The 13,238-nt window shown below is 41.3% G+C and overlaps 1 protein-coding gene across 14 annotated transcripts in view; it reads right to left on the bottom strand.

Moving 5' to 3' along the window:
• The window catches only part of Dlg3 (discs large MAGUK scaffold protein 3), a 52,235-nt gene that overhangs the window by 24,389 nt on the left and 14,608 nt on the right, over nt 1-13,238 (bottom strand). The gene's annotated exons all lie outside the window — the stretch shown is intronic.

Genomic DNA, 13,238 nt, shown 5'->3' with positions numbered 1-13,238 from the left:
TTTTTCTTCACTGTGGTATCAATGGAGCCAACTGGTTCAATTCGCATGTTCTTTCATTCATCACGAACTGAGTGTTACTGAGATTTGTCCTCATTACTTACTCCTGTCCCTACAACCCTGGAGGAAGCAGTTGACTCACTGACTCACCTATTAAATGGCGGAGTGGGGTGGGCACAGCAGCTGGACATTGTGCCTGTTCTGAGACTTACAAGGTAACACAATAATATAAATAAGCTGTCCTAATCTAAATGTAAAGGGTGGTAACTGATTTGTCATAGAAGCCTTGGGCAGCTCGGAGAGACAGGATACTTGCCTCACCCCAGGGCTTGGCCTCTAACCCCTGAATCAGGGATCATTTCTCGCTCCTTCCTTCCAGGCCCTCCCTTCCAGCTCACTCACTCAGGGAAGAAGCATGCAGGCAAGAGATGTGACCAGGCAGTACTTCCTTGGTGACGATGAATCAAAGAACTGTACCCAAATCTGGACTGAGTCTAGCACAGTGGTTCATACCAGTAACTACAGAACCCAGAAGGGTCATAAATTCCAGGTCAGCCTAGAATAGAGCCCAAGACCCTGCCTTACTAAAACAATAGAACCCCCAAACAGAACAACAACGAGTGATAGCCAATCTATCTGCAAGTTTTCTGCTCCTGTCTATGCATATTCTTTGGAAGTGACCCTGCCCGATGAACTCTAACAGAGCAGCAGCAGGCCACAGCGGTTGCCTAGTAACTGTTTCTCAAAAAGAAAATCCTTTAAAAACCACCACCAAGCCACCATTTCCTCAAAACTCATAATCCGAGGTTGATAATTCTGAGCCAGGGGACCCAAGTAAAGTAAGAAAGGGAAGGAGGGTAAAATTACCACTCTGAGGGATCTGGTAATGGTTTCCAAGTTCCTTGGAGTGCGGTATTCATTTTTCTCATTCATATGAACCCCTAGAGTTTCACTCCTTACCAGTTTCTAACTTCTAGCTGGATACTTATCTACTGACCACTGGACACAGACTACCCTGTGCTAAATGACTGTTGAGGAAAACTGTGTTCAAACAGAAGCATCTGTTATCAAACTAATAAAGCAAATGATTTATTTAACGGATGGCCACCAGCTTCACTGAGGATAGCCAAAGGCAATAAAGAAGTATCATGGAGTAGAAGAGATGGCTCAGTGGTTAAGAGCACTGGTTGCTCTTGCAGAGGACCTGAGTTCAATTCCCAGCACAAGCATGGCAGCTCCATGAGAGCTGAGGCTTGAGTTCCAGGGGTTAACTGTTGGGAGCAACTGAGATTGCTCAACACTGTTTTAGGATGTTAATAACCCCCACTGGTCACCCAGTTAACAGATCCACAGTGCTAGGGAGAGAACAGAGGCCCAGACAAGCCCTTTCCCAGTAAGCTACATCCTAGGACTGGTTAACATACTTTATAGAGAACGAAGACAAAGTCATTCCAACCATAATGTATGTGGAATGGACTTAAGACAGTGACTCTTAATATTATTAAATATTTCCTTCACTTATAAAACAGCTAAATTCGAAGACTTCACATGATTGTTCTTTCCCTTCCACTTACGGTAAAGCAGTCATTATTTGGAGGGCATCTCTTAGGCCCAAGTCAGTGCGTAGGAAGCTACTTGACAATCCTTCCTTCTGAGAGGGCCCCACTTCAAATAGGCTACTTTCAAGAAGCACCACATATTACTAAAATCTCAAGTCTATTAAACTGCACTTTATTCATTTTCCCATTCAGATAAACTCAACCATTTGTGACCCACAAAGATATCCACGATGAGTCATACTCCGCTTCCTCCTTCCCTTTTACCAATGCTAATAATACAGGGAGAAAGAAGCCACAAGGAGAAGCCAGTACAGAAAGGATTTCTCAGGGACCATAGTGTGCCTTTAAGATCAGAATTCTGGGAAGACCCTCTATGCTGCCCCTGATACACTATATCATTAGCCACTGAATGGAGCAGAGCCCAGAAATCTGTCTTCAAAAAGCATTAAGTAACCGTGATGCCCCATCAAGTTGGAAGCCGCTGGTCTGGACCTAGAGAAGTCAGTTTGGTTTTAAGTAATGGCAAGGCAATGACTCTGCAGAAAGTTTTCAAAGGAAGGCAGGGCATGAGGGATGGCATGCTCCCCCAAACATTTGATAATACAATCTCAAACCTACAAAAAGGACAATGCAAAAGAGGCCATTGCCCAATGTGCCTGCAAAGTTTTTCTTTTTAAAAACTACAACAGTGGGATTTTTCAGCTCTCTAAGTCCCCATCCTGCTTTGTCTGTTACATACATATGCTTCTTCATCTCCAATTAATGATTTTTCAACTGCAAAATAAAACCACACATGATGGATTTTTAAAAATTTGCAGTACTGGTGATCAAACCTAGGACTTCATGCATGCTAGGCAAATGCCCTACCACTGAGCACAGCCCCTGACTTAAAAAAAAAGTTTCCAATTTCTTCTTTCTAATTTCTGTCTGGTTTCCTCCTTCCACTATTTGGAAACAATCACTGTTAGTATTTTTCATATGTATTTTTCATATCCATGTAGTCACAGCTCACACAGATTCATACACATACTTGTTCTCATTCTTGGATGTCATGGAAACCCATTCACATGAGCACACAAATGAAGACCACATACATATTAATGGCCACATAGTATTGCCTATTAGAGAGGACATAATGTATCTTAGTCCATCATATCCTGGTCAATGTAGATGGGGCTCTTGCTATCTAGCCAGGAAAACCTAGTGTTCACTTGCTGTATAGCTCAGGCTGGGCTTCAATTCATGGCAATTCTTCCTCTCAGACTCTGAGGTGTTGAGATTATAGGTGTGGGCCAACACATGCAGCCTACATTTTTCAATGTTCAATCAATGCTGCATTGTATAATTGTATGAATCTGTCTGAAGCATACATTTCTAAATGTCAAAGTACAGAGTCAAATGTACAATCAGTGCGCACTCAAATCATCCCAGAGCTGCTGAAGAGGATATAGTACAGTGCTAGCATGCTTGCCTGTCATGCATGCGACCCTGAGTTTTATCTCAGCGCTACAAAAAAGCAGTTTTGATTGTAACTAACTATATGAAACCCTGACATTCTGAAGCCTTTCTGACTGTAAAGAGAAAATGATATTTGGAAGCTTCCAGAAGCTTTTTGGTTTCTGTAAAAGTAGAGGCAATATTTACTTTTGAGGACAGACTGATCTTTTGTTTGGGAAACCTTTTGTTTGGGGACTAGACTTTAATGAGCCTTTCAGTTATGCAAAAGTAAAGCCAAGATTTTACTCTGGAACAGACCACCATTTCCTGGCCTTTTGGTTAAGATGAAGTATGGAAAGGATAAGACGGAAAGGAGATGTGATGTTCTCTGCATGGTAATGTGAAGGACTGTTCTGCTATCGAGTGTAGCTGCCAGTCGTCTAGCATTAGGGCCCAGGTCTCTGGCCTCCCTTCTCCTTTTTCTGGGTACTGTTAAGTCTATGTCAGCTACTACGTATAAGATGGTCTACCTGTCTTTATAAGTATACTAGGCCTAGATTGACCACCCACTGTGCCTTCTCCTACCCGAAACCCAAGCCTTTCTTTCCTTACACTAAAATGTCCCCTTACTATTGCTTTTCTATTGATTTAACTTCCTCATTTTCTCTTGATAGTTCAGTTTCTTTAAAGACCGGTCTGTTGCTCAGGCCTCCGGAAAATCCTGGTCTCAAAAGATCCTCCAGCCTCAACCTCCTAAATAGCTGGAACTACAAGTATGTGCTGTGACACCAGTGTCATAAGGTTTTATCTCTGCCCCCAAGCTACGACTTAGGTCACATTGCCTCTGCCGTGACTTAGGTCACATTGTGTCATCTCTTTTCCTCTGGGCCACTGCTCTATTGTGGTAACTGATCTTTAGATCCTTATTTGGCCACCATAAAACTACAGCTTTGAGACTTCCCCAGCCAAGTATGCACGATCACAGCAACTAAAGAATCTAACCTTAATATCTGAAGTAAACAAGGACTGCTCCACCATTCCTACATATTATCTACCTCTTTCTCATTTTACACATGCTCTTGAATTCCCTGGTCTGAGACCCTTGAACACAACTCATTCCCATCTCTTCTGCCCCACTCCTCCATTGATTTTCACTGCCTGAAGCCAAACACTCTGTGGGCCCTTCAACACCATTCCTTCATCACTGTACAAGTCGTATCCATTCATGAACTTATTCACATATTTACCAAGTGTCTACTGCATACCAGTCGCTGTGTTAGCTGAGAATATAGCAGTAATGAAAGCAGTCTATAAATTGCAATCATATCAACAACCAACTACTTAATTATTTCAACCTTTAACACTGCAATAAAATAGTAGAGGAAGATTCAGACAGAGTGACCCAATCTACTTGGGGAGAGAGATTTCAACAAAAAGTTCTCCCAGGGAAAGGTGACATTTAAGTCCACAGGAAGGGGAGAGAAGAAAAGAGAAGGGGAAAGAGAGGAAAGAGGAGTCGGGAGAGAGAATATGAACTTTCTGACCTTGAGGTCCCACAAAATGCTGAGTAGGGAAGGCATGGCTGAATCCTACTTAGCTCCTGTTCGGAACGAATCCCAACAGCTCCCCAAACTGCTCATCAGTTCCTATGGAAGTGTAGCCGTTCAGATCCCAAACTCACACACTTCTCATTTGCCATTGCTGAGCTGCCCCTAAGGTTTTAAGGAATCACCAATTGTGAAACATTACAGAGCACTGGTGGAAATAAAGTTACAAGCTCCACAAAGAGCCACAGATTCTGATGAGTGTAAATTGTTTCGGCCTTCTAATGTTGCCTTTGGAGTATGAACCTTTGGGATTGTGTGAATTACAAGCACCTATGGAAATGCTACAGTTCTTCATGTCCTCAAAATAAATGGACAGAGCTAAAAGTCGATCAAGATGCCTATTAGCAAGCCAGACGTGGTGGCAGACACCTACAATCCTAGCATTCACGAGATCAAGATACTGCCTCGAAGTCAAGGCTAGCCTGGGTTACACAGTGAGTTCCAGGCCAGCCTGGGCTACATTGATATATGTCTCAAAACAACAGCAACAAGAAACCTCTAAGTATAGCGTACATGAATTGCTAAAGAGTACACTTCTTGGAATCACAACTTCCCTCTCTACAATTAAGAAAACTTGGGTTAGTTTCTCATTATGGGCCCACTACTTCAAGAATCCAAAATCTCTCAATTTTGAAACAATTTTGAAAATCTATTCTAACTTTATGATTTTAAGAAAAACCAAGGGGTTGGGGATTTAGCTCAGTGGTAGAGCACTTGCCTAGCAAGCGCAAGGCCCTGGGTTCGGTCCTCAGCTCCGAAAAAAAAAAGAAAAAAAAAAAAAAACCAAATGAGGTTCATGAGGAATCAAACCTAGGATAGTCTAATTTGATTTATTTAACAAAATTCAAAAATCTACAAATAACCTCAAACTGTTTGCATTTAAAAAGAGCCAAATATATAAAATGCAAAAAAATTCTCAAGGGTATGTAAGCCAGCAGAAGTGACAAGGAGCTTCCATATGGACAAATATTGCTTAAGGAAAAATAATTCCAGCTCTACCCTTAGAACAATGACTCGAAATTATGACTAACCCTAAACAGAAACCTGTTCTGGTCCCTGTACTGTCACAATGTACTTCCTGCAACACACACTCAGCTAAAGCTCTGGAAGGTCGCTCAGAGTAAAACAGAAGACAAGATGCACTCCGTGAGCATGCTGTAACAATTCCAGTTTTCCCTACAGACTGTGTGGGGATTTTGTGTTGGTTTGGTAGTATTGGTGTTGGTGAGTGTGTGTGTGTGTGTGTGTGTGTGTGTGTGTGTGTGTGTGTGTGTGTGTCTGTCTGTCTGTCTGCCTGCCTGCCTGCCTGCCTGCCTGCCTGTCTGTCTCCCCAAGAAGTGAGGACGCAGGAAGACTGGCTGTCTGGGTGAAAGTGCTATGCTCACTAAAGGCTTTATTACACCCAGCCACCTGGTCTGAAATGAGTACAAAAGTACCTTGCTTTCACATCCATCAAAGTAGTCAGATTGGGTAAAAGCTTCAAACAGGGCCTTCTCCCTACTTCAAAGGAAATTTCACATAGCATGTTCCAGTGAAAGATTACCAAGTGTTTAGCTCCCTTAACCTACAAGTCAAGGTATACATATATATGGAAAGGTCACCCAAGACAGGTCTTCTCTTGCAGAAAACCTAAGAATGAAAGCAGAATTCTACCTTTACTGTGATCTCAGTACCCAATAGACAGACATTCTCAGAACAATCTTCTACACTTAATGGTGATGCTACCTCATAATGACCAAAACACACACAGCTTATAATGAAGCTTGCCAATCTAAGTTGATGGAACCAATTTCTATATTTTTGTCAGGTCAACAATCCAAATTCAAATGCCCTTCACGGAATCACCACCTCTCCAACAGTCTTTACTGCAATATCATCTGAACCTCTTTTAGGTCAAATTTCTGTAAAAAGGAGACCAGAGAAAAAGGGACCTAGGGAAAAGACCCCTCTCCTCTAGTTTATAGTTACTAAAATGTCTGTGATTGCTTTCAAGTACTCTCTTTATAAAATAATCAGATAGTCCAAGGTAAACCATGACAGAAGAGTAAGAAACCCCAAAATCCAAATTATGAGAGTATAAAATAATTTGGCTTATAATAAAGGTAAGACTTCAAGTTAATGTCTTTAAATGTGAAACAAAAACATTAAGTAACCACAAGAAAACACAGTTGGGTATTTATTTTCTCTCAGTATAGGAAAGGACATTCAAGATCTATCAGTACAGACCAAAAGCCTGAGACGAAATGAAAAGCTGATTTGTAATCCCAGCACATGGGAAGCTCAGGCAGGAGGATAGTTGAGTTCAAAGCCTGCCCAGTCTACACAGCAATACCCTGTCTCAAACAAAAAGGGCCAGGAGTGTAGCTCAGTAGTATAGAGTTTGCCTAGCTTATGTGAGGCCTTGGGATTTGATTCCCATCACTGAAATAATTAATAAGCAACAAAAAAGCAAATTGCAAAAAGCCTTTGCAACAAAGAACTAATAATTGACCTATATTAAACCTTCAATAGCTGAACATACTACAACAGGGAATGAAGAAAGGGTTTAAACAGGCACCTTAGGAAGGGGTGCAAGAGATGATACCCACATGTGTGGCTGTGCAACCTATAAATCCTAGAATTCAGGAGACTTGGAAGGACAAGACTGAGGCCTGCCTAGACCACAGAGGAATTCCACTTGTCTCAAAAAGCCATAACCACACCACAGGGCAACAACAAGCAATAACCAGACACAAATGTTCAATTCTGATAACTATTATTCTATTTGTTCCATCCAGTGCTGGGGACCAGACCCAGGGCCCTATACATGACAGGAAGTGACCTCCCCACTTTAACATGGGTTTTGAGTCATAATCTAGCTATGTAGCTCAGGGCAGCCATGGACCTCCTGAGTGCTAGGATGAGAGGCTTGGTCCACCACACCGGCTCAATTCTATTACTAACAAAAAAATATACATCAAATAGAATTCTTATGTATCAAATATGTGGAGGATCTTTAAAAAGTACACCTGCTACATATAGAGGCTAGGAAGTTAGAAAAAACCATTAGAGGGAAGGGAAGGTGGGGGGGAGACCTTAAAGCTAGGGATGGGGGGATTATAAAACCCAAGTGATGGGAAAGTGGGGAGGGGGTGGGAAGTGGGTAATCAACACTAAGGATTATAAAAAAAGCCATAAGGAACCTACTATTTTATAAGCTTATTAAAATATAATTTGAAAAAGAGTCAGAATGGAGGTATCCTGCACTGCACAGGGAGATGTTTCTCCTAGAAGCCCCAGGTTATTTTTTTGTTTTGTACTTCTGCCTAGCAACTCACTACCTAGACCAGGATGGCCTCTAACTCAGAGACTTGTATACTTCTGCCTCTCAAGTGTTTATAGAAACTATCTTGATTTGTTTTGTTTGTTTGTCAATTTGACATAAGCTAGTCATTTGAGAGGAAGGAACCTCAATGGAGAAAATGTCTCCAAAAGACTGGCTGCAGGCAAGCCTGCAGGGCATTTTCTTAATTAATGATTGATGCAGGAGGACCCAGCCAATTGTGGGTGGGGCTAGCCCTGGGCAGATGGTCCTGGAGTGTAAATGAAAGCAAACTGGTGGCTAGAGCAATGGCTCAGTGGCCAAGAGCACTGACTGCTCTTAGGTTCAATCCCCAGCCCACACTGCAGCATCTGACAGCCATCTGTTACTGCAGTAAAAGGAACCTGCCTGATGCCCTCTTCTGCCCCTTTGGGGATTCATACACGAAATATAAATATAAAGGAAAGGTGGTGCTGGTTAATTCCAACACTCAGGAGGCAGAGGCAAGCAGATCTCTGAGTTCAGGCCCAGTTTGGTCTGGAGCGAGTTCAAGGACAGTCAAGGCTACACACAGCGCGCTCTCTCTCTCTCTCTCTCTCTCTCTCTCTCTCTCTCTCTCTGTGAACATATGTATGTATATACATGTATGTATATATGTATGCACACACATATGTATATGTATACATATATGAATGAAAGCAGGACAAGCAAACAAGCAACCGGTTTTCTCTATGGCCTCTGATTCAAGTTCCTGCCACCAGGTTCCTGCCCTGACATCCCTTAGTGATAGAGTAATCTGTGTGTTGTAAGGTGAAATGATAAACTCTTTCTTCCTCAAGTTGTGTTTACCCATGGTCTTTATCACATAAATAAAAACCTAACTTAGAAGCCATTGATTATTGAAGACCCCAGTGGCAGGTGTGGGATAACACTCTGTAAGTTGTTGGTCAGAGAGGCCCCAGAGGCCCCGAAAGGTTGTTGGCCTTGTTGGTTACCCACCAGAATGGGATGGTAAGATCCTACTGCTGAAGATACTACACACTTTAGTCACGGGCTGCAGAGAAATTAAGCTGGAACTGACTTGATAGCTTCCTCCTAGCTGGCTAGTTTTCGTAGTGCTAGCAGGAGCTATCCTGGCTGCTACAAGACAGGTTAGCCACAGTCTCAGCCCAGCTGTGAACCCTGTAAACTACAATAAGGACCAGCCCGGCAAGATGTACCCATTAGTGCAACAATGGCATGAGTATTGTGGGGTAGTTAACACTTTGTGAGTGGATTTGAAGCCAACTCCACACAGGGAATCCATGCCTAGTACTGTAAACCTGGTCAAGAGCTGGTGGCTGGAGAGATCACAGGCCCTATCTTTTTTTTTCTGGATGAACACGTGTTCAAACAGCCTTTGAAGCACGCATGTTTCTGTCCAGGTATCAGTGCTGTTCTCCGCTTTTATCAGAAAAGCTTCTTACTGCATTGGATGGTGGTTCATGAAGAGATTCACAACTGATAGAAGTGCTGAGAGTAAGGGATGTTAAAGTCTTCAGTCCTAAATGGGACAGCACCATAACCCACTTCCAAGGCTTGGCTACATGCAGAATGGGAGAGCTGGAGGATGGAGAGATATGCTGCAAAAAAGGCATGGCCACTTCACACACAGACTCACTGTAACTCTAAGACTCACTGCAACTACACAAGACCTGCACAAGACTGGGGAGAGCCAACAAGTTTGCATCCCGGAAGGGGGAAGGGTTCATGAAGCCGGGCTCAAGGAGCTATTGCCAATTAAAGGTGGCCCGGGGAAGGGGTGTCACTTTCTTTAATGTTGTAGTGATTGATGATAAGTTGCCCATACTCCAGTAAATAACCTCCCACCCATGTTCATGCAAGGAACTCTAATTAAACTCAGTGGGGGCCCACAAGCAAAAGGACATGAAAGGGTTCAGCAGGGGAGGGAGAGGAGGGAAAGAGTACTAGGAGGTAGCAAAGGTTGAGTTTCATTCTATGCATGTAGAAAACTGCCAAAAAGAATGGAAATAAATAAAATTACTCCGCATTAGTGAGAAGTTTTTTGGTGGGGAGAACCTTACACTGCCCGCAGAGGTAAAAGCTAATTTGGAAAAAAAATGCAGCAAAAGCATTAAACATGTTCATATCCTTTAAATGAATAATTCCATTTGAAGGAACATATTCTCAGGAAATAATTATAGATTCAAAGAAACCTTGTACAAGGATATTCATAAAGGCATTTTTAGAAGAACAGAATATTGGGGGGGAAACCCTAAATATCCAAAGCTACTAACAGAAGAATGGTTACCTGAATTACAGGGCATACATGAGGACTATTTGTGAACTACTTCAAATAATTTTTTCGAATAATATATAATGACCTAAGAAAATATTCATGATGTAGGTTAAAATAATGGCAAGAATTTAAAAAACTCCCTCAATCTAATAATCCCATCCTTTAAAGCTACAGACACATTGCATGATACATAAAATATAAATATATATGGTTTGAAAAGAAATATACAAACATGCAGATGCACCAGTGGTTATCCCTGGAGGTAGTTTGACAGGTGATTTGAATGTTTTGACTTTGTATTTTCTATATTTACAATTTTATGTAAATCTAAGTTTTTATATCCGGGAATAAAACTTAACAGATCTGAGTAAGGAGACACACTGAACAGACCAACAGTATACCAGAGCAAAGCCAGGGTTGCACTAGAAATCTCAGTCTACACTGCTCCTAGTTTAGCGATCAGATGTAAACAAATCCCCATGAACGCATAACTGTTATAACCCAGGCATTTAGTGCCTTACTGAAATCTCCATCCGCCATACTTTCCTGACCCACAATGCTGTAACCCTGTCCACTGAGAGAATGTGAACAAGCTGCCCTGTCTGACTTTGGTGCTTCCCACTTTCTTCTTCCGGGCAGTTATAAAACACTAGAAAATCCAGTTTGGAATTTAACCGCACGCTTACAAAATTCTTTCTCGTTTTAGAAATCCAAATCCTTAAAGTACGTATTTATACGAAACATGTTATCTTCATTTTTTTAATCTAACAAAATAGTTCATCATTCAATTTTGTCAAACAGAAAATTAAAAAAAAATCTGAGGCCTTTGCTTTTTAAAGGAGCTGTGAATTCATCGAAAAGTGAACAGAAGCCTTTCTCAAGAGGATAAAAGCCTAACTCAAGAATGAAAGGAGGATGAGAACCTTTATTGAAGCAAAGCAGTTATTAGTTCAAGACCGTATGATTTAATAAGTACAAACAGAAATTCATAAATTGAATTAAAAACTCACTTCCACTTATCTAACACAGAGTTTTAGCTAGAAAACAGATCACAAAACATTTTACATAATCACCTCATTTTAGACATTAGGAAACAGTCTACGAGTCAAGAATTTTTATCCACTTAGAGAAAAATTCAGAAGTAGATTTCAGGAACTTGGCTTCTCTGATATGGAGAATATATGACCTCTATATAATACATATGTAGGAGTCTAGTGTCTATATATTGGGCTAATAAATATGTATTGTATAGGTGTACAGTGTTTGTATGCATATATCTTAAACAACAGTAGCAAAAATAATAGTTTTAACTTCAGTGACAGTGGAAGTCCCAAATTATTCTCTCTTTGTTCCTCTGTTTAAAGCAACAGAACATTTACCTTTTGTTGAATATACTAGTGTTGTTTTCTTCTTTTCTAAAAAAAAATCAGTGTCAATATCAAGGTCAAGATTTCAACACATAACACAATAGACTGAAAAAGAAGCCTTCAAACTATTAATTACATTAAAAAAATAAACCATTCTTATTACTACATATCATTGTAATCGTTCCACGAAGCAGGAAGATCTGATATTTTACAAAGAGTAAAGCTTCTAAGATTTTGACTCACACCACCTAGCAAGGACAAGAAAGCACCTGTCTAGCCAGGTTCAAAGCGCCATGCCAAATTTCACTCCAATGTCCTTGGGCTACAGAAACAGAGAATACGGAAGAGCACAACGAAAACACACATGCGGCTTCAGGGGACAAAACTTTAAGGAAGGAGAGCCTCACATCCTCTCCTAAGTTTACAAAGCTAGTTGGGCCTGAAAGGGTGTAGTCACTTTAAGAAGTCTGGCAGTGCCTCAAAAATGTTGTTACCTTCTGACCCACAGCAATTTTACTTCTAGGTGTGAATCCAAGAGAGCTGAAAACATCTGTTCACAGGAAAACTTCTTCAGGAATGTTCGTAACAGCAGTATTCACAACAGTAAGAAAGTGAAAAGAACGCAAATGCCCATCAACCCAGGAGCGGATAAACAAAATGGGCTCTAACCATAGACTGCAGGCTCTATTAGCCCACCCTGAAAACAGGGAGGGACAGACACGTGTCACAGCATGGCTGAACCTTGAAGAGGTTACACTAAGAGAAGCTGGGCACAGGAGGCCACACATTGCAAAGTTTATGTGAACTGCCTGCAAAACATTAGAAGGTGCCTGAGGCTGTGGGGGTAGGAAAGAGCTAGGCGGAAACACACCGCTAATGGGTCGAATCTTCTAGGAGTGATGAAAATATTCTAAATTGACTGTAATAAAAATTCTGATTGCAGAAAGAGTTGAAAAGTATATCTTAAATGGGCATGCTCATATTATGCCATGTGAATTATATCTCAATAACCTAATTCCAAGAAAGGTGGACCCTACCATCTTTATCAGATTAGCATTTTCACTAGAGCTTTAAGCCCTCCAGCACGCTCAGCTCACAGGACTGAGCTAGTTACCCTCGGGTTCCTCCTGATCATGGAGCAGTGGCATGCCTGGCCCTATTTAGTCTCAAGTTAATTTGTAAACAGGATGAGAATCAAAGCAAAGCAAAGCTGAACAACAAATAATAAGCCCGTAAAATATGTTCGACATTACATCGGGGAATGCAAATCAAGACCACAAGGAGATAGCTTCACACCCAGCAGGGTGGTGACAACCAAAAGGATGGACAAGTGTTAGAGAGGATGCAGAGATGGTGCAGGCCCAATAGAAAGGAGCCTGGACAGTCCTCTAAGGGGAATGGTAATGCGATTTGATCCGGAGAATCTATCCAAGAAATATGTAAATGGCCACTGAAAGATTGCACATTGACATTCATAGTTTTATTTATAACAGTTCAAAAACTAGAGATTATTTATCCATAAAAGGAAAAGAAATACCACTACATGCTACAACACAATTAACCTTGATTGTGTGCTAAGGGAAAGGAGCCAGTCTCAAAAGGCCACATACCATGTACTTTCACTTACATGAAAAATTCAGAATAAACAATAACTTCATAAGCCTCAGAAAG

This window comes from Rattus norvegicus, chromosome X, assembly GCF_036323735.1.
Source record: "Rattus norvegicus strain BN/NHsdMcwi chromosome X, GRCr8, whole genome shotgun sequence".
Taxonomy (NCBI): Eukaryota; Metazoa; Chordata; class Mammalia; order Rodentia; family Muridae; genus Rattus; species Rattus norvegicus.
The sequence above is the reverse complement of the archived record's forward strand: the minus strand, read 5'-3'. Positions and strand labels throughout refer to the sequence as shown.